Below are 23,579 nucleotides of genomic sequence, written 5' to 3' on the forward strand. Positions count from 1 at the left end.
AGATGGAGCTGGTTTCCGCCTTCCACCTTCCCGATGGTGAGTGCTCTCTGTCACAAACAACTCCATATTTGGCTAAGGCTGAGGATCTGGCTTGCTTCCCTGTATGTGGACCTATCTGCATTGCCCACGAGGCACGCTGGGGTTGGCTACCCAGAGGCTATTTAAGCTGTGGGCTGGCTTTCCCCAGGGTCAGAAGATTGTTCAAGGTTCCTGAATAAACTGTTAAACATATTTAAATGTATCCAAAATGTTCTATTCAGACAGAACCTTGAGTTTGAACTCTAAAAACCTGTTTCTAGTTGGGGAGTGGCTCAGCTCTCACATACCTTTGGGTTTTTTTGGGGTTTTTTGTTGTTGTTGTTGCTGTTGTTATTGTTTTAAGATAGACTTTCTCTGTGTAGACCAGGCTGTCCTTGCATTCACAGAGATATGCCTGTCTCTGACTCCCTTAGTGCAGGGGTTACAGGGGTGCAATTAGAGGTATGGATTATAGCTTCCTAGGACACATCATTATTTTTTTAATCTTTTTTTGTTCTTGTCTTTTGTTTCTTTTTAATTATTGTTATTTTATTAATGACATTTTATTCAATTTGTATCCTCCCTGTACCTCCCTCTCTCCTCCCCTCTCAATCCCACCCTTTATCCCATTTCCCCACTCTTGCCCCTCCCCCACTCCATTCCTCTCCTACCCTCTGATCCTAGTCTATTGGGTCTCATCAGGAGGAGCTGCACTGTCTTCCTCTTTGGTCTGGTAAGACTGTTCCCCTCTCAGGAGGAGGTGATCAAAGAGCAGGACAATCAGTTCATGTCAGAGAAGTCCCTGTCCCCATTACTATGGAACCCACTTGGACACTGAATTGCCATGGGCTACATTTCTGCATGTATTCTAGACCATCTCCATGAGTGGTCCTTTGCTGGAGTATCAGTCTCAGAAAAGACCCCTGTGCCCAGACTTTTTGGATCTGTTGCTCTCCTTAAGGAGCTACTGTCCTCCCACAGTTTTACTATATCTTCTTTCATAAGTTTCCCTGCACTCTACCCAAAGTTTGGCAATGAGTCTCAACATCTGCCTCTATACCCTGCCGAGTAGAGCCTTTCAGAGGCCCTCTATGGTAGGCTTCTGTCTTGTTCCTTGTTTTCTCCCTCCTCCAATGTCCATCTTATTTGCTATTCTGAATGGGGATTGAGCATCTTAGGCAGAGCCCTCCTTCCTGATTAGCTTCCTTAGATGTTCAGGTTTTAATATGTTTATCCTATATTATAGGTCTAATATCCACTTATGACTGAGTATATACATTGTGTGTCTTTCTGCTTCTGGGATACTTCACTCAGGATGATCTTTTCCAGTTCCCACCATTTACCTGCAAATTTCATGATTTCCTTGTTTTTTATTGCTGGGTAATATTCCATTGTGTAGATGTATCACAATTTCCGTATCCATTCCTCAACTGAGGGACATCTGAGCTGTTTTCAGCTTCTAGCTATTACAAATAAAACTGCTGCAAACATGGTTGAGCAGATATCCTTGCTGTATGCTTAAGCGTCTTTTGGATATATGTCTAGCAGTGTTATAGCTGGGTCTTGAGGAAGCAGTATTCCTATTTGTCTGAGAAAGTGCCAGATTCACCTCGAAAGTGGTTGTACAAGTTTATATTCCCACCAGCAGTGGAGGAGGATTCCCCTTTCTCCACATCCTCTTCAGCATTTATTGTCACTTGAGTTATTCATCTTAGCCATTCTGATTGGTGTAAGGTGAAATCTCAGGGTCATTTTGATTTGCATTTCCCTGATGAATGAGGATGAGCATTTAAGTGTTTCTCTGCCATTCGATATTCCTCTACAGAGAATTCTGTTTAGCTCTGTTCCCCATTTTTTAATTGGATTACTTGACTTCTTGCTGTTTAACTTCTTGAGTTCTTTATATATATTGGATATTAGCCCTCTAGGGCTTTGTGAAGCCCTTAGGTTTTGGGAAGATCCTTTCCCAGTTTGTAGACAGTCATTTTGTTTTAATGACAGTGTCCTTTGCTTTACAGAAGGTTTTCAGTTTCATGAGGTCCCATTTATTGATTGTTGCTCTTAGAGCCTGTGCTGTTGGTGTTCTGTTCAGAAAGTTGTCTCCTGTGCCAATGAGTTTAATGCTCTTCCCCACTTTTTCCTCTAACAGGTTTTGTGTGTCTGGTTTTATATTGAGGTCTTTGATTCACCTAGACTTTAGTTTTGTGCAGGGTGATAAGTATGGCTCTATCTTCATTTTTCTACATGTAAACATCCAGTTAGACAAGCACAATTTGTTGAAGATGCAGTATTTTTCCATTGTATAGTTTAGGCATATTTGTGAAAATCAGGTGTCCATAAATGTGTGGGTTTATCTCTAGATTCTGTACCTGATTTCGTTGATCTACCATTCTATTTCTATGACAGTGCCATGCAGTTTTAATACTGTTGTTCTATAGTATAGCTTGAGATCAGGGATGGAGATACCTCCAGAAGCTCTTGTATTGTAGAGGGTTGTTTTAGCATTCTGGGCTTCTTGTCTTTCCATATGAAGTTGAAAATTTTTCTTTCCAGGTCTCTAAAGATTTGTGTTGGTAATTTGATGGGAATTGCATTGAATCTGTAGATTGCTTTTGGTATGATGGCCATTTTTACTATGTTAATCCTGCCAAGCCATGAGCATGGGAGATCTTTCCACCTTCTGATACCTTCTAATTCTTTCTTCAGAGACTTGAAATTTTTTTCATATAAATCTTTGACTTGCTTTGTTAGGGTCACAACAAGGTACTTTATGTCATTTGTGGCTATTGTGAAGGGTGTTGTTTCCCTGATTTCTTCCTCCGCTCTTTTGTCTTTTGTATACAGGAGGGCTACTGATTTTTTTTGAGTTAATTTTGTATCCAGCCACTTTGTTGAAGGTGTTTATCAGCTGAAGGAGATCCTTGGTAGAATTTTTGGGGTCACTCAGGTATACTGTCATATCATCTGCAAATAGTGGTACTTTGACTTCTTTCTTTCCAATCTGTATCCCCTTGATCTCCTTTTCTTGTCTTATTGCTCTAGCAAGGACTTCCAAAAGTATGTTGAAGAGATATGGAGAGAGTGGGCAAATTGCCTTGTCCCTGATTTCAGTGGGATTGCTTTAAGTCTCTCTCTGTTTAGATTGATGTTGTTTATAAGCTTGCTGTATATTGCCTTTACTATGTTTAGGTATGTGCATTGTATCCCTGATCTCTCCAATACTTTAAACATGAATGGATGTTGGATTTTGTCATATGATTTTTCAGCATCTGAGGAGATTATCATGCAGCACACTGCTTTTATCCAATAACTTTCTGTTTATTGCAAACTAGTGGATATTTTATGATTTAGCCCTAGCACCCAACTCTAAGAGATTTCTGTAAACAGGAGCTAAATAAAGTGAACATCAGGTCAAGTGGACTAGCAAGCAACTAGCTGATAGGGATTAAGTAGAAAGGAGGAACATTGAGAGAATAATATCTAAGATAGCGTGGAGAAGGGGTTTTTGGCCTTTGGCTTTTGGCTGTTTGACTTTTTCCCTGTGGGATATGAGCTTTGTATGAAGGTCATCTGGGGTCTTTCTCAGACTATCTAAGCTAGTAAGGTTTTACACCAGCATGTGGCTCCTGAGTGTTCACTGTGAAATCAAATGGTATGAACTGTTTTTATTTATAAGAACAGATTGTGCCATCAATATGTATACAGTATTAAACAACAGAAGAATCCAAAGAAAACAGTTGAATGAGGGTAAAACATATTAAATGAGCTTATGTTAGTAAATGATTTTGGTTAGGTATAAGTTCCTTTGTATGATTTTTAAGCTTTTTGTTAAATTATTTCCAGAGAACATATTCTGTTCATAGCTTCCCCTCCCCCAATTATTCCCATATCCTCCCCACTCACTTAACTGTATGTCTTTTTTTTTTCTGTTCTTTTTTTAGAAAACAGACAAAGGAACAAATAAACCATAATGAAAAATTAAAAACAGAAAACACACACAAAAATCCATTAAAGCACAAAATTCTAAATCCCAATATACAAGCAAAAGTAAGACAAAAAGATGTTCAAATAAAAAAAAAGAAGAAGAAAAGAAGAAAAAAAGAAACCGAAGACAAAAAAGACATACCGCTAAGGGTTTTTTTGTTTTGTTTTGTTTTGATTTGATTTTATCTACTACTGATCAGGGCCTACACTTAATTGTGGTTTTGTACAGTAAAAATCCACTGGAGAAAACTAATTTTTCCTTTGCAAAAAGTTGATAATTGGAGGTAATTTCTTAGTTTGGGGTGGTAGTTTGTAGACAATTTCACCTCTCAGCCCTGGGATCCCCATGGCATGGTTCTGTTCTGGCCTTGTATATATTGCCACAATCTCTGTGAGTTCATGTTTGCATCACTTCTGTTTTGTATGGAAACTAGCTTCTTTGGAGCCATCCATCCTTTTGGGCTCCTACAGTCTTTCGTAGTTCATGTTTGCATCACTTCTGTTTTGTATGGAAACTAGCTTTTTCGGAGCCATACATCCTTTTGGGCTCCTACAATCTTTTGTTCTACTCTTCCACATAGTTCCTGATAAGAAAGTCTGATGATGTCTCCTTGAGGGCTGAGTGTGACACAATCACTCACTCTTTATACATTATCCAGTTGTGGGTCTCTGTGTTAGTTCCCATTTCCTGTAGGAGTAATTTTCTCTAAAGGTGCTTGAGTGGTATAGCAGAATATTCTTAGGAGTTATTTTATCATTATGTCCCTTTAACAGGGACTATAGTTTTTGATCTTCCTTTAGGTCCATGGTCTGTCCAGTCTCTGGTTCTTAGACCCTTAAGTATCAGTCAAAGACTACCTTGATGAGTAGGATCAGATGGTGAGTGTTTATATCCCCAATACACTTCTGCCATACTTCCACCAGCCCGTCATGCATGCCGATCAGTTTTGTAGGTGGTAGGATTTGTAGCTGGGTTGGTGTTTCCCTTTCTCCTCTGAAGAGATGCAGAGTACACTGTAGTGCCATGAACTTTAGCCAATGGGTTTCTTGTTCTTAGGCACTAGCTTGACTTCTTCATGTTCAGTGAGAATATTACTGTTGTCTTCAGAAATAGGAGCTTACAATCATTTTGTGGAGGGCAACCAATAGCTGTGACAATAGCCTGAGGGGTATGAGGCTCTTTTATCCAACATCTAAACTAGCTGTAACCCATTCCTGGAACTGGAGGTTTCACTTGGTGGCGAAAGATGTCTGGTACCAATTTATTATTTTTAAAACTCTGTAAAAGAACCTTGTGAGGCTGAGATATTAGCAGGCAAAACACTTTGATTAAATTAATCCCAACAGACATATATTTTGGTTGTCAGCATAAACCCTCTCCAAAGCTTTCATGGCTAAATTCATTTTTCTGACACATTTCTCCCGTGTAGTGGCCAGGAACCTGTTAACAGGTACTGATTTCTAAATGCACTTAGGATTTCCCTTGGTCCCATTTGGCCGTTCTCCTCATCTTGTCGCTAGTTCAGTGAGCTGGCACTAGTTTTGCACCCCGGGATGTTTACTTTGGCTTATTTCACTCTGATCTTCTAATGTCTGCTTTTTGGCAATAAAGTCCCAGTTGGGGTTTCCAACCAACAGCAATTTGCATTTAGTTTTAGAGTCTGTGCTTTGCAATCTAGGTTCCTTCTTTTCTGTCTACATGAAGATATTTGCTCCTAGGCACACCTGAACCTGAAATGAACTGAAAATATTTTACAGTTTTTCAATATGCCAAGCAGTAGAAGAAAAGAAATATACCATTCTCAGTTCTCTGAACAGCTGTTGCTATAAGGTGATATTGCTAAAGAACTCTAAAATAGAACCAGGCAAATGCCATCCCTATAAGAATTCTACTATATTTTGGAGATCTCCAGCTGGAAACTTAATTGTAATTTAAACAGAGCATACAGAAACAGCTTTTATGTAGCTAGTCTCCATACTTTTATTGAATTGGATAATTTAATCAATAAGATACAATACTCTGTGGAGTGAAACTATAAAATTCTAGAAGCAGATTAATTTGACATCTGTTTCCTGGCTTCTCTACCTTCCTGTACTGCCTTCTTTCAGGACTGTATGTCAAGCTTTCTTATGTCAATCACATCTTGATGTGCTGCCAACTACTTTTTATACTTTGGCCGTATCATACAACAGAGTTCAACATGAAAGTAATCAAGATTATTACTATTACACACACAGACACACACACACACACACACACACACACAAAGGCATTTATATACATAGGGAATTATGAAATGGATTTAGAATGTATTTTTACATGATGTGAGTCTGGGTTGAAGAAGGTTGTAAGAAAAACATCTTTGTAATGGATAATCTGCTGTCACCAAGAGAAAGAAATTCAAAGAAAAAGTATTTTCCAAACTCATTTCTCTTTCACATACCATGCACAAGTTTTCTTTATGGCACTTTCATCCACCCTTGGTTTGGCTGAGTTTATTCAACCTCTCCTTTTGCCAATCTTCCTGCCCCTATAACTGCTCAAGCCCTTCCATCCCAGTACTCTCATTCCAGGTTGATATCTCATGTGTTCAGAATCTTATATATGTAGGTAGTAGAACACATTGTGAGTATCAGTGTGGCCAGAAGAGACTCTCACATATCAGGTAGGAAGAATCTTGCTAAGCCTCTGTTATGCTGTATTGGGTGACAATCTTGTTGTGTCTAGGCTTAGACAAGATTAAGGAGTGATCTAGTTTTGGCTCTGTCATCCTGGCCATAGAGATGTCTTATCTGATTTGGAGGACAAGTTTGACAAGAAGCCTAAAGACCTGGCTGAAAATAAATGGCTAGTCCCTGGATGTGGGAGCTGTTCTTTCTCTCTTATCTATCTTAAAGAATGGTAAGATAAAATATGTAAGAAAATGGTCAGAAATTTTGAAAACTTCCTCATGGAGATTCTTATCATTTGATTCACTTACTGTACAGTCAGAGATATATATTCCTGTTTACTCTTTCATTGTTTGACAATTTCTTATGCATATGTGTTTTGATCAAATTATTAACCCATTCCACTCTCCTCCAATTCTTCCCCTATATTTCCTATATTCTCCCCACCATCATTCACTCACCTAGCCAGGTAGGAGACAAAGCCATCTATTTAGGCATGAGTAGCCTTTCAGAGTTCTAAAATTTTCATTGTGCAGATTTCCCATTCACTTTCTTGGGCAGTTTTATTGCTAGATTCTTTCTTTCTGACATTACTGTGAATTAATATTTTTCCCTGGTTTCTTTCTTGGTATGTTTGTTGTATATAGGAAGGTTGTTGATAATTTTGTTGTTGTTAATTTTGTATCTTGCTACATTGCTAGGATGTGCTTGTCAGCTGCAAGAGCTTTCTAATGGATTCTTTAGTGTCTTTTATGAACAGAATCATACAGTCTGCAAATAAGGATACTTTGAGTCATTCCATTCATATTATATACATTTTATCTCCTTGTTTACTCTTATGGCTTTTTTTAAGACTTCAAGCATTGCTTTAGACAGAAAGGGACAGAGTGCCCAACCTTGTCTCCTCTGCATTACTGGATTTTTCAGGCCTCTTATTATGAAAGAAAATGTTAGTTTTTCTATTTTTTTTTTCCTGAGACAGGTTTCTCTGGGTAGCCTTGGCTGACCCTGGACTGCTTTGTACATCAGGGTGTCCTGGAACATCACAGAGATTCCCCTATCCCAACCTCCCTGAATGCTGAGATGACAGGTGTACACCATTGAGCCCAGCTGAGATTACCGTTTTATCAAAGATCATTTCTAAATCTGTTGGAATGGCTGGGTGGTTTCAGACCTCGAGTCTATTTATGTTCTGGATTGTTTTTATTGACTTACATGTGTCAGACCATTTCTTTTTTTAATTAAATTTTTATTTTTTTATATTAATTACAGTTTATTTACTTTGTGTCCTAGCCATAGACCCCTCCCTCATTCCCTCCCTATCACACCCTCCCTCCCTCATCTCCTCCCTGCCCCTCTCTAAGTCTACTGATAAGGGAGGTCCTCCTCCCCTTCCATCTGACTCTAGCTTATCAGGTCTCACCAGGACTGGCTGCAATGTCCTCCTCTGTGGCCTGGCCAGGCTGCTCCTCCCATAGGAGATGGGAAAGATGTGACACCATTTCTACATCCAAGGGATGCAGATGATATGATCATGTAATGATATTTTTGATATGTTCTTTAATTTGGTTTTCAAATATTCATCTGTGTATTTTTTCACCAGTGCTCATGTGCAAGATTGTCTAATACTTTTCTTTTGTGCATTTTTTGACCATGAGATCAAGTTAATCTGGCTTTGTAAAAAGAACTTGGAAGTGTTCTTTGCTTTAATACTTTATAGAAGAATTTGAACATTATTGGTGTTAGTTATTTGAAGACTTGAAGAATCATTTCCTGACTACATCCAGTACAGGGTTCTTTGTTTTCTTAACTGAGGAATTTTTAAGTACTTCTTCTATTTCATTATTTATTATTGATCTACTAAAATCGTTTACTTCTTCTGTACATTACGTTGGTGGGTCATATGGATCTAAAAATTCATTAATTTCTTTTAATATTAAGTTTGAGGGCATATAGAATTTTAAAGTACATCTTGGAAATTCTCAGAATATTTTCAGTGTTTCTCTTAATATCATCCTTTTTATTTCTTTTTAAATATTTGAGCTTTCTCCCTATTTCCTTTGCCCAAATGGCTAAAAGTTTCTTAATAAATCAATCATTTCAAAAAACAAAGTATTTTATTTTATTTTTTTAATTTTTTAAATTATTATTTATTACAATTTATTCACTTTATACCCCAGCTTTAGCCCTCTTCCTCACTCCCTCCTAATCACACCCTATCTCCCTCATCTCCTCCCATGCCCTTCTCCAAGTTCGCTGATAAGGAAGGTCTTCCTCCACTTTCCTCTGACTCTAGCCTATCAGGTCTCTTCTAGACTGGTTGTATTGTCTTCCACTGTGGCCTGGTAAGGCTGCACCCCACTCCAGGGGATGGTGATCAGAGAGCCTGTCACTGAGTCCATGCCAGAAACAGCCCCTGTTCCCATTACTAAGGATTCAACGTGGATACTGAGTCTATGGGCTACATTTGAGCAGGGTTTTTAGGTCCTCTCCATGCATGGTCTTTGGTTGGGGTATCAGAGCCTGCAGCAACCCCAGGGCCCAGGGTTATGTTTGTTTGGTTGGTTGGTTCATTGCTTTTTGGTTTAGTTTGTTTGTTTTGTTTTGTTTTTGGATCTGTTGTTCTCCTTTTGGAGCTGCTGTCCCCTCCATTGCTGGCGGGAATGTAAACTTGTATAATCACTTTGGAAATCGATTTAGTACTTTCTCAGAAAATTAAGATCATTCAAGTATACACTCCTAGCCATGTATCTGAAATATGATCAAGTATACAACAAGAACATTTACTCAACCATGTTCATAGCAGCTCTATTTGTAATAGCAAGAATCTGGAAACAACCTAGATGACCCTCAATGGAGGAATGGATACAGAGATTGTGGTACATTTACACAATGCAATGTTACTTAGCAATTACAAACAAGGAAATCTTTTAAATTTTTTAAAATTTCTATTTTATACATTTCAGCCTTTATTTTTATTCCCTTATTGAAAGTAGCTTTTTTTCTCATATAATATATTCTTTTTTTTTTTTTTTTTTTTGCTTCACTTCCTTCTACTCCTCTGAGTTTGTCCTCACCTTCCCTCTGATCAAGATCTTTTTCTTCTGGCTTAGAAAATAAAAGGATTCTAAAAATTCAACAACAAAGGAAAAAGAAACAAGCATCCTTCTAAGGGAAATGAAACAAAAACCATATCAGAATGAGACAAAATAAACAAATTGAAGAAAGTGGGTACAAGAAAAGGACACAAGAAATCGATATACACTAAAAGACGCTCTGGTTCATACACTGAGGAATCCCACGAAACATAAAAGCAGATATTTATACTGAGGACCTGTAGGGTAAGAGGGGAAGAAATAAATAAACTAAAATAAGTAGAAATAAAAATTTTAAAAGATACCTCTTAGCAATTAAAAACAAGGAAATCATGAAATTTTCAGGCAAATGGTGGGAACTGGAAAATATCATCCTGAGTGAGGTATCCCAGAAGCAAAAATCCATACATGGTATATACTCACTTATAAGTGGATATTAGACATGTAACATAAGATAAACACACAAAAATCTATACACTTTAAAGAAATTAAGCAGGAGGACCCTGGCTAAGATGATCAATCCTCACTCAGAAAGGCAAACTGGACTGACATCAGAAGAGAGAGAAAACAGGAAACAGGACAGGAGTCTACCACAGAGGGCCTCTGAAACACTTTACCCAGCATGGTATCAAAGAAGTTGTTCAGACTCATAACCAAACTTTGGGCAGAGTGCAGGGAATCTTATGAAAATGGGGGGAGATAGAAAAACTTGGAGAGGACAGGAGCTCCACAAGGAGAGCAACAGAACCAAAAATCTGGGCACCGGGGTCTTTTCTAAGACCGATAGTCCAACCAAGGACAAGCATGGAGATAACCTAGAACCTCTGCACAGATGTAGCACATGGCAGCTCAGTGTCCAAGTGGGTACCCTAGTAATGGGAACAGGAACTATCTCTGACATGAACTCAGTGTCTGGCTCTTTGATCATCTGCTTCTGAGGGGGGATCAGCCTTACCAGGTTACAGAGTAAGATATTGCAGCCAGTCCTGAGGAGACCTGATAGGCTAGGGTCAGAGAGAAGGGGAGGAGGACCTCCCCTATCAGTGGACTTGGGGAGGGGTATGGGAGGAAATGAAGAAGAGAGGGTGGAATTTGGAAGGATGAGGGAGGGATACAAACTGAAACAAATATAATAAAAATAAATAAATAAATAAATAAATAAATAAATAAATAAATAAATACATGGGAAAGATAATTTTTAAAAAGTTGCATCTTAACACAATGAAACGTAGGACGCCCCAAAGACACCATTGAGCGAGCTAGTTTGGGGTTGGCCATTTACTGTTGGGTATGTAGCCTACCCATAAAATTAGTTTGTTTCTTCAATGAGAATCTCTCACTTTTCGTTCTATCAGGTTCATTATATCTGGTTTTATGTTGAAGTCTTTGAACAATTTGGAGTTAATTTTGTGTAAGGTAGAAAGTATGGTTCTTTTTGGATTCTTCTACATGCAGCCACCCCGTGTGACCAGCACAACTTTTTGAAGATTGTCAAGACTGCCTCGACCAGCAAGGAAGACGCAACACTGGACTCTTCTCAATGCAGTTTATTCAGGAACCTTGAACAATCTTCTGACTCTCGGGAAGCCCAGCCCGCCAATTAAATAGCCTATGGCCAGCCAATCCTGACAAGCTACATGGCGCCTGCAGATTAGTCCACAACTGCGGAAGCGAGCCCGATGCACATACACAACCAATTAAGGAGTTGATTACCGAGAGCTTTTACCTACCAGAGGCAAAAGCCAGCGCCATCTTTAGGGCGCGGCAGAGCTTGGCTCTCCACAGAAGATGTCTTTTTTTCCAGTATGTATTTCTGGCTGCTTTGTGTGAGGATTTATTTCAGGGTCTTCAATTTGGTTTCATTGATCAGTATGTCTGTGTTTGTGCCATTACAATGTTGGTTTTAGTGCAACAATCTCTGACTGAAGATGGTGATACCTCCAGCAGTTCTTTCATTATTTAGGATTGTTTTAACTATCCTGAAGGTTTTGTGTTTCCATAGGAAGCAAAAAGTTTCCCCTTCAAGATCTTTGAAAAATTGTGTTGAAATATTGATGAAGAAACAATGAAACAAAGAGTTGGTTCTTAGACAAAATCATTGAGATTGACAAACCATTATTCAAATTTACTAAACAGTGGAGAAAGAAGATCCAAATCAACAAAATTAGAGATAAAAAGGGAGCAACAACACACAGTGAAAAAACAGATTGAGGTGAAAAGGAGACTCCCATGCAGGAACTTCACATCTGCAAGCTTTACCTCAATATCTGTGTGGGAGAGAATGGAGACTGACTGACCTGGGCAGCCAAGGTGGTGGAGCACCTCACAGGCCAGACACCTGGGTTTTCCAAAGCTAGCTACACCGTCAGGTCCTTTGGCATCAGGAGAAATGAAAAGATTGTTGTTCAGTTCACAGTTCTTGGAGTCAAGGCTGAAGAAATTCTGGAGAAAGGTCTGAAGGTTCAGGAGTATGAGTTATCAAAATATAACTTCTCAGATTGGTTTTAGCATTCAAGATCACATTGATCTGGGCATTGTATATGACCTGAGCATTGGCATCTATGGCCTGTACTTCTATGTGGTGCTGGGTAGGCCAGGTTTCAGCACAGCAGACAAGAAGCACAGGACAGGTACATTGAGGTCAAGCACAGAATCTACAAAGAAGAGGCCATGTGCTGGTTCGAGCAGAAGTATGATAGGATCATACTTTCTGGCAAATAAACTTTATCCAAAAGGTTAACAAAAGTTTCTCAGAAAAAAAAAGGAAATTTAAAAAAAACATAAGAGCATACTTTAAAATTCTGTACTCTGCTAAAGTGGAAAACCTAAAAGAAATGAAGATTTTCATATATATATATATATATATATATATATATATATATATATATATACTGACTTGAATCAAATCAGCTAAACAACTTAAACAGATCTTAAACCCATAGTGAAAGAGAAATAGTCACTAAAACTCTCACAACAACAAAAAGTTCAGGGCAAAATTGTTTAACAAAGAATTTTACCAGAAACTCAGAAATAGAAGGAATGTTGCTCAATTCATTTGAAAAGGCCACATTTTTCTCAAATACCTAAATCACATAAAGACCCAAGAGAAAAGATAATTACAGACTGATTTTTCTTATGAATATAGATTCATAAATTTTCAATAAAATACGTGCAGACTGAGTCCAAAAATATACCAACTTTATCCACCATGATCAAGAAGGATGCATTCCAGAGATGCATGGATAGTTCAATATATGTAAAGCAAATACAATCTACCATATAGACAAACTGAGAAACAAAACCACATGATCATTTCATTGGATACAGAAAGGCCTTCAGCAAAGTCCAACACCCCTTCATGATAAAAGTCCTGGGGAGAAAAGGGAAATAAAGGGCATATTTCACTCTAATAAAGGCAGTTTACAGCAAGCCAACAGAAGACATCAAGTTAAATTGAGAGAAACTCAAATCAATTCCGTGTTTTTCCCTTAGCCACCTTTACTATGGGATTAGTAATCTGTGTAGGGGAAATGTGGGCTTGGTTTTGATGTTTCTATTTGTGTACAGGGACTTGTGCACCTGGAATAGTGTGTTGATTTTACCCTTTTTCTTTCTTTGTTTTGTTTCTGGTTTGTTTGTTTTTGTTAATTTGCCTTTCTTCTTTCAGTGTAGGTTACAAAATATTTAGGAGATCCAAAGTTGTTGCAGGGTTGAGATGCCATTTATCTCTATTAACCTGGACAGGAAGGTCCGAGACAGCATACAGGGCAGTGAGACTATTTAATAGGATGAGCTGGGTCTCCTGTTTGCTTCCAGAGACTGTGCAGGCTTGAGCTTCTGAAGAAAAATTCCTAGAAGCTGTGGTTGGGTGGGGTTGATGTCTGAGTTCTTGATAGATACCTAGCTGCTGGTTTTCTGGTAGGGTATGTTATGTGTACCTTAGGAGGAGAAGCAGGGCAAAAGAGAATGTGTGATTTCGCTCCTGGTGCAGAATGTCCTCAGGTAATATAAGTGGATCCAAGCAGGAAAAGTCAGGGTCCCTAATTGATGCAAGGCATCTTGCAGGTGGGGCCGTGGGAGCAAAGTTCCAGGTAGTTAGGTATGGGTTCGGTGTAGGAGGACAGTTGCTGTTCTTTGATACTCAGAATTATTCTTAAATAGCATTCAATTTTTCAAACGAAATTCTACTGAGGGTAGAATCACTTGAGGTAACTGCAATTATAAGCAAAGCTGTTTTTCAGTAAATTTGTTGTTGTTTGTTTGTTTTAGCTTTTGTTTTTGTAATTTTTAGGTAAACTAATGTGCATATGCTTTATCTTTTCTGAGATAAAAATATAGCTTTCACTTCTGTCATATTGTTTTAAACAATATGTCTTAGGTAGAAGATGTATTTCCATAGCACAAGCCTTATTTCTTTATTGAATGTCATTAATGATTAGTTCATTGAAAAAGTATGTTAAAGTGGGAAACCATATACTGACAAAAAGCAAAAAATTACTTTAAAATTTTACTTGTATTTAAGACATGGGCAGGGATTTTATGACAAAAGAAAAAAAATAAAGCCTCATGACACAAATCATACTGCCTTTTCCTTTGAGAGGCGGTAGTTTACCTCTATTACTCCTCAAGACAGAATTATAAAGTAGTTTGAGAAATTAAAATAAAAAATAGTTTCCTAACAATTGATCCATTGTGTAAGCTCAAAAGTACTTCTAAGTGGTATTTTATAAACTATGAACATGACAACCTACAGGACCCTCTTATGCCATGTAAAAACTCTCTGCCCAGACAACTGCTAAATATCTAATATCAGGTTAGGATGATTTAACTTTCCCTTCAAGAATTCCACAACCCTCAGATCCTACCCAAGTCACAGATTCAGTGTCCTGGCCGAGTCTTGCCATCCCTCCTTCTACTACCCCCAATGTCTAGATACCAGCAAAATTACCTGTTTCTTGCCTAAAACCTACAAGCCTGTTACTTATTGTACCCAAACTCTAGGCTTGGACCAAGATGCACACTTGACAGAGCAGTCTAGTTCCTGAGTACCCCAAATTTTATTACATCTAAGCTACATCTGTCCATCAGACCCAACAACCCACATACTGTGTTCTTTCCAGCCTATAGTTTCCATATCAAACACAGAAGTAACAAAAGAAGTCCACACCTGTTCATAAAAATACAAATATGAAATATCAACGCTTTGACCACAACAAAATACACTAATCCTATAAAATTTATTCAATAATAATTACCTAGATGAATACATTTCAGAGAATAATCATAAAATTAATGAAATAATTCAGTTTAAAATTGACAAAGGAAGTGGCTCAATGTATTTAAATAAAATGAACTGAAAAATTAAACACCTGATTGATGCCAAAGAAGACACATAAGGCTGATGGAAACAATGAAAATAGTTCAGCATTTGAAATGTTCACTCATTTTACCTTTGATTTCCAAATCTTCAGATGTAAGTATATAACCTGGCATAATTCCAGAAACCAAGCAAGTGGGGAAAAAGGCTCTGGTGGGAGGAGAATTACGAAGAGGAATAATAGGGTATGAACCATTTGAAAGGGGAAATGGAATTAATATTGAGTGACATTAGTTAGGGAGGGGAGAATGTCAGTAAAGAAGAATGGGAAGAAAGGAGGGTAAAATAACAGATTGCTGTAAAAGAATAAGGAAATTTATTATCTAACGTAAAATTACATATGTATATAGATATACACATACAAGTCTCTATATAGACATATACTATATAGCTTAAATAAAAATTTACTATCTGTCCTGACTAAGCTCCCATAAGAATGGTAAAATACTACCCAATAAAATCAGAATACCAAGCCTGGGAAACTTCCCTTCAAGCTGTTGGTCAGGGTAGTCCAGAAGACTACAAGAATATTATAGGCTATCGCTGCCACTGCAATTGTCTTCTAGAAGTTCAAGGTAAGATTTTGTTACTGAAAATACCATAATGCCCTTTTGGCACAGGATCCATGGACCCTTGAACTTTATTTCACCTGAAAAACCTCCTTCTCGAGGACTAGCGTTCATGGTATCAGAAACTTGTATAATGACTGAAGCAAACAACAGTCCTAAACAGCTATGACACTTAGGAACTACAACAATGACCAGTATGTCACAATAACCCTAAGGTTTCAATAGTATACACACACACACTCACACACACACACACACACACACACACACACACACACACACACACCATGGCAGTAACCAACAGCTCTCTCTGTGTCATTAAGGCCTGCTCAATAGTAGAAAAACAATGGCTGGTACTGGACACCGGCCAACTACAAGGAGATAGTGAGGTCATGGATAGGAAAGGAATCACCTGCTAAAATGAAATGATTACCAGCTCCAGTCTAAATATTTATCCTTCTACACACAGAAATGTGCAGCTCTCCTCATTAAATAACCCTCTTTGTAACAGATGGAGACCGCTGCAGAAAGTCACAAGAGACCAAAATGCAAAGAGACCACGGGGCATTTGTTTCTTTGAGTCAGATTTATTTCACTCAGTATAACCTTTTCCAGATCCACACATTTGCTTTTAAATTTCATGACTTTCATTCTGTTTCTATCTGAGTAGTATTTCATTGTGTTCTTTGTGCCATTCAAGAACCGATCCACCTACAAAGCTGGCTTAGGAACATTTAAGAAGAAGGGGTGGGAAGATTATAAGAACCAGAGGAACAGGAATCCTGCTGTGAAGTTGATTCTCCTAGAAATGTCAGCAAGATAACCTATGATGTTCTAACAAAACAATGGCTGCATAAAGAAGACATAAACAGTGGTAATAACAATAAACATCTTAAGATGGAAGTGTGGAAATCTTACAGGTCTCTATCCCTAGAGGAAGCATGAAAGGCAACTAAAGAAAGCTAAGAGCAGGAGAAGGAAAAACTGCATAATGGATGATCTAATACTAAACAAAGCTGTCTGCTCTGGAATCATGTACATACAAGTAACATTATAAGGACATATTGTATTTGTAATTTTGTGAATATGCACACATGAACAAGTAAAGAAAAAGAAGTCGATGATCTGAGAAACAGCAAGGTGAAGAAGTACATAGGAGAGGTTTGACAGAAGAAAAGGAAAAAGGAGAAATGGGGTAATTATATTTTTATTTTGGAAAATAAAAACAAAAAACTTCAATGCATCTATACAACTTAAAGATAATATTACTCACTGACTTTATATAACAAATATGTACATAATATTTATATTTCCCCCAAGCATTCATGATATAGTGGCAGCGATATTTCTTGTTAGCTATACTGTCAGTCACAACTGACATGATTGTTCTCTGATGGCATTTGGCAGAAGCAACAAAGATTAGAGAGCAGAGAGATGAGTTCCGTCCTGCTAGTCAATCTGTGCAGCTTTCAATTCCAACCAATCAGTGACACCTGCATGTGGTAATCATTCTCCTTGGTTACAAGTGCTGGCAGAAACCAGAGACCTATTTTGCAAGCTAGAGCAAAAGAAGCTAAATATAAATGTGAAAATACTCTTCATGAGCAAACTTTAAATTCTTTTTAAGAAAAAGAAGAAAGTAAAGAGCTATGTTCTGTACATCTTTTTAATTATTCTGTAGATAGAGTTTTTAAGTAAACACGGCACTGAAGGAAAAGCAGGGTGGGTGTGTTATCTTCCATGGTTCATGATAAGAATCCCAAATGCAGCTCAGTATTCAGCAAGAGGCTTTAAACTACTCTGCTGTGCCTGTTACTACAGTCTTCTTTTTAGTTCCTTGTTAGAGCTGTGTGAACCTTTCATCTCATGAAACTTGCCAACTTCAGGAATATTTTATGAGTTACGAGCTTTGCAAGTTCTGCAGAATACATTCAAACATCACTTTTGCAGGCAGCAGGGCTACAAATGTTTTCCCAAGATTAAAAAAAAAAATCTATCTGAAGAGAAACCATGGAAAGAAAACCAGTAGCTTTTCCCCACATTGTTTTCTGAAATCTTCTCTCTATAAGCTGACATACAGCTCAGCTTGGTGGTGGGCTCAACAGACCATTCTGCTAAGGTTGCCCTCTCAGCCAAACCTTTCTTTAGAACAACACAACAACACACAGACTGTAAATAACAAAATTCTTCCGTTGTTTCACATGTTCTAAGGTAAAATAAGATATTGCTGAATAAGTTGACATTGTTATTTTACTTCCAATTAACTGCACTAATGTATTCTTTTAACAAATCTAATTTATTATTTTAATGTCTAATTATTAACTTGGTAACATGTAAAGTCTGCATGTCTAAACCTCTAAGATCATAACACATCATGCTTTACCATTGTCTAAGTAGTGGTTATTTTTAACTAAAAAATAATGTCTGTACAACCCTTGACGGCACCAGGACAGCAAGATTTTAGGTTGATGAATAGGACAAGTCTGTTGTTGGTTACATTAAACTACTCTGAAAAATTGACCTGTGGACATTTCCCAGAGAAAGGTCCAAACTGTTTTGTTTATCACACCTCCACCAGTGGCCAGTGTTGTTTTAAAGAAAGCAATGACCACAGGGTAATAGAACATCTTGGCCTCAGTGTGCCTGATGTTTTTATGCTTTGTTACAGTCATTCACCCTCTGATACATGGGTTAGGTATCTCTAAAAGCTGTCTTCAGGTCTTTCTGGATTATAACTTCATGTCAGAGGAACTGCCTATTAAATAGTGAATGTTCCAGTTCATCTATTCAGAAAAATCTGGATGGATAATAGGAAAGATCTCTTTTTATTTTGCCCATGGAATTAGGAATTTAAAAACTATAGTCATCATACTTCCAAAAATAACCTGAGGGCAAAAATTAGCTTACTGTAAAGTAGATTAAGCCGCAGGTAGAGAACACAAAACCCATCCCGATGTTCCTGGAGAAGATTCATTCTCATCCGTGGATTTTTCATTAATCAGTCACCAACCACGGAAGACCATGGCAGATCTTTCTGCATAGCACCTGTTAATGAGGTGCCTCAGGCTATGATAACTAAGTCCAACTTTTATCTCTTTACTTGCCTCCTAAGTAAAAGTTTGTCTGTCAAAGGTTTCTGTTATAGTACATTTTATCCTCAGAACACATTGCTCTTAAGGCGAAGGTGTTGATTTTTGTGTCAAGATAGTGGAAAAACTGCATATTGATGCTTGACTATAAAAAGTATCAAAATAGTTGAGGTGAGATCACTATCCATTGAAATACATTACACTTCCCCTGGGTGAGATATGACTTAAACTGAAAATGCTAATTAGAGCCTCCTCCACCCAATATTTTTTAACTAAACATTCATGGTACTATGCATTACAACACACATGTGTATGTTTTATAGCTGTTATATAATATGAGACTAAGAAAAAAGACAAGAAAAATGAGTGTCCAAGAAAACAAAAATGTGGCTGGCCTACTTTTGAATTGTAATAGGAAAGGAGGAAGATGAGAGAGGTATATACAATGACCTGTGATTTTATCTATGTAATAGATAAAAGATTGTACTTATTCATAAGTAAACATTTTTTGTATACTCTTGTGCACTGGGCCTCATGACACATTTTAAGAATGAAAGATAAGATAAAATTTATACCCCAGATCCATGAATTATTTGGTGCTAAAAACAAAAGATTCAGAGATGGTTATAATACAAACACTGGAATTAATATCCCAGCTTTAAAAAGCAGGCATGGAAGAGGCAGCAGTTGGGGAATTGCTGGATACAATTGTAGAAATGGGAAGGAGGATCTTTAGCAACAGGAGAAGGAAGTAAAAACAAATGAAGGAGATAGGTGAGTAAAATAACAAAAAGAAAGTCTCAAATAATCATAAGAAATCTCACTATTAACTATTACTTCAAGAGAAATTTATAATAAATGTAATTCTGTGTATAAAGGTGCATATATAGTTTAGTCAGCTTGTATTTTCTGTGTTGAGGCTACTTCCTCTGAGAAGAGCCAAGGAACAGCTGACAAAAAAGCTCAATAGCAAACAAGAGAATCCTTCTTTTGAGTTGTTGACCATAGCTGTCAAGAGACTGGCAAATCATACAGCCTATTGCTATTGTTTTTTGTTTGTTCGTTTTTGCACTTTTTAGACTTTGGAAGATGAGTTTACATTACTTAAGATACAATAAATACACTTTAAAAGTAGCACTCAGAAGCCCCTGAAGGGGAACTGACCTAATTGTACCATCTCTCAGAACTAGCATTCATCATACCAAAAGGCACTTGAAAGCTCTCAAAGAAGGGAGTCAAACAACAGGCCTACTTAGTATGGCTCTGATGAACCACATCAACAACCAGCACGGTAGGGTACCCCGAGGGTGCAGTAGTGGCATGCATACCTTGGTGGCAGCCAACAACTCCAGCTGAATATGGAACCTGCACAACCAGAGAGAAGTTATGCCTCGTCCTAAACATAGCTTAATAGTCAGTACTAGTGAAGCCGCGTTTATTGATGGAGAATCTACAACCACTAAAATCAGCTTAATTTTTAACAACTATCTATCCAAGTAAACCCACAACCTATAAATTTTATTCTTATATATACTATATAAGAATATATACTTCATATATACTATATATACTTCTCTTTTCAACAGACTAAGATGACTACAGGAAACCACAATCAGTCAAAACGCAAGGATGTCAAAAACAGTCTCAAGGATACGTCTACAGAATACGTCTATTTCACCCAAGGCTCAGGGAGTTAAATGATTGTAAAAAGAGGATCAGAGAGTTTGTTGTGAGAATGTGGCTCCTAGTAAAATCAGAACCTATAAGCATAAAGTCTCACCACTACGCCTGCCAAAATTCAGCTGAACAGGGAAAAGGCATAGAGAGAGAAGAGGGAGGGTGGAATGGACTGGAAGGATAGGAGGGATGGGACAGCAGCAGGGATACAAAGTGAACAAATTTTAATAAATAACTATATAAATAAAATTAAATTTAAAAAAGACCAATGTAGATGCCAAATTGAATGGGGGAAACCCCACAAAGCTTCCACCCTATGAACAGAACTACTGGCAACTAAGAAAATCTGGGAACAGGAAAAGAGATCCATCCCAGGGAAGAGGACACCAATTGGTTATCCGGTGATAAATGGTCAGCACTAAAGCCTTATGTACAAGTAGCAGACTTATGTATAGTATACTGACTGAGCTAGTTATATTTATGAATATATGCTTATTCATATACATATATGCATACAATAACAATTTAAAAACAGGTTGTGAATTTAAAGAACAAGAAGAGTATAGCGAAAGATTTGGAGGCAGGAAGGAGAAAGGAGTAATGTCTTAATTATATTATAATCTGAGAAATAAAATGCAAAAAAAGGCTTCAAGTATTCATATGCGTTTGGGGAAGTATGAGAGGATAAGTGGAAAGGTTTCTAAAGAAATAAACGTAAGGCTTTGGAATGTAGCACTATAGTAAGGTCCTTGACCAGCACATGCATGGACTTGAATTTGTTCTTCAGTATCTCTCCAAATAGAAAACAAAAATTAAAAAAAAAAAACTTTAATGTTTAAAATATTGAATAGTGTTCCTTCAGTAAGTTAAAAAAATACAGCAAAAATGAAAACAGAAAGAAGAATGTTCTACAATAAGAGAATGGAAATTATGGAAGCATATGGTCTATCTTCATCTACATGGTACTGCTAAATCAGAATTCTTATACTCAAGTGATACATGGAAGACAGACATTTATTTCTTCACTACTCTGGTGGCCCAGGCTTACAGTACCAAGGTGCTGGCATGAAGCTATTGCACCCTTGCTGCCATGGCATGCTATCTTCTCATGAAATGCAAAGGTAATGAAGTTAAGATAAAGAGTACATCTTGCCCATTTACAGCAACCTGCTTATGATAAAATTCCGTTCCTGATAAGGCAGTTGATCCATCTCCTAAACAAAACCAGCATATTCTAATCCACTCTTACGCATGTTATCTGTTAAACTAAGCTTTTAAGAAGAAACTTGGAAAGAATATTCAAATTATATTATATCACTCCTGTCCCTCCCAAAACATATGCATTCCTTCCCAACAGAGTGCCTTAACTTATCTGCACTCCAAGTTAAAATGCTTAAGTGTATAGAGTCTTACATAAATCAAATAAAAGTTATTTGCTCAGAGATGGAGTGCATACTTATGATAAGCACTTGGGCTCATTGCTTATCATCTCTCCCATCCTCCTACCCCACACATCCCCCAAAAGAAAAAAAAAAATAGGAATGTGGATTCTGAAGATGAAATTAAAACCACTGCAAGGCACAAAAGGAAACAGTGTATCAATATAAATAACTCAGCAGGATGCTGAGAGCCACAAACCTCATTAGGCTCACCTCTTCTATCTCATAAGGCATTTATCTTAGCTAAAATTATTATACACATCACAGTTTGTGTAATAATTTTATATATACACGTATAACTATCCTATAAATCTGAAAGTACCCAGCAATTGTATATCTAGGAGGAAGTTATTATAATCTCAAAAATATAAGAAATAATAAAAATTAACTGCATTTTTGTTTTCTTGTGTTTTGTTTGCTTGTTTTGTTTTGGGAACAGGATTTCTCCATGTAGTCTTGGCTATCCTGCACTTGCTTTGTAAACCAGGTTGGCCTCGAACTCATGGAGATCTGCCTGCCACTGCCACCCTGAGTGCTGGGATTACAGCACCCGGCAAAATGAACTCAATTTTTTAATGTGATAATTTATGTCAGTTATTACAAAATGTGTCATGCAATCGAACTTATTTATATTAGATCTGGAATATCAATACATAAAAATTTTACAGAAGAGAAATATAGTGAGGCTTTCAAACTCCAGGTATAAATCAGGATGAATTCTATGAATTGGGAAGTGAATTGATAGATGAATAGGTATTAGATTGCTAGAATCATGCATATATAGATAGACCCAAAGGCAGAAGTTAAATTATTTTTAATATTCTCGGTTCTTAAATGAAGAAACCTAGGGTTATGGAGTCAACTCTTTGAATTCTTTTATAAATTGTCTAATTTCCTAACCGGGATGATTAGTTTTAATTGTCAGTTTAATAGAATTTAGAACTTCTTGCAAAAATAGTCTCAATACCAGATTATATATATATATTTATAAATAAATAATATAATATATAAATATATAAATTTGGTCTGTTGGTCTCCTTTTGGAGCTTCTGTATGCTCCAGGTCTTTCCATCTCCTCCCTTTTTCATAAGATTCCTTGCATTCTCCCCAAAGTTTGGCTATGAGTCTCAGCCTCTACTTCAATACCTCAATCAGTAGAGTCTTTCAGAGGCCATCTGTGTTAGGCTCCTGTTCTGTTCCCCTTCTATCCTCCTTCCAATGTGATGTTTATCGTGTTTGTCCTTCTGAATGAGGTTTGAGCATCTTCCCTAGGGTCTTCCTTGTTGTTTAGCTTCTTTAGGACTATAGACTTTAGTATGTTTATCATATATTATATGGTCAATATCCAGTTATGAGTGAGCATATACCATGAGTGTCTTTTTCTTTCTGGGTTACCTACACAAGATGAAGTCAGTATTTTATTAAATAGGAATGATTATACATTGCTGCCTTTCTACACATCAATTATTAATAAAATAAAATTAGCCCATTAGATAATGGAACTTTGAGCAAAGATAAATGTATGTGTACATACATATCTAGAAAGAGCAAAGCAAAATGAGATTACATATGGAAGTGATAATTTCAAGATTTTTTTTTTTTTATTTGTTGATTTTTTTTTTTTTTCAATGCAGTTTATTCAGGAACATTGAACAATCCAC

At 37.2% G+C, this 23,579-nt stretch overlaps 1 pseudogene; it reads left to right on the top strand.

Moving 5' to 3' along the window:
* Nucleotides 1-11,984: 11,984 nt before the first annotated feature.
* Nucleotides 11,985-12,488, top strand: LOC110565250 (large ribosomal subunit protein uL5-like; annotated as a pseudogene).
* Nucleotides 12,489-23,579: the final 11,091 nt, after the last annotated feature.

Source organism: Meriones unguiculatus, chromosome 15, assembly GCF_030254825.1.
Source record: "Meriones unguiculatus strain TT.TT164.6M chromosome 15, Bangor_MerUng_6.1, whole genome shotgun sequence".
NCBI classification, from domain to species: Eukaryota; Metazoa; Chordata; class Mammalia; order Rodentia; family Muridae; genus Meriones; species Meriones unguiculatus.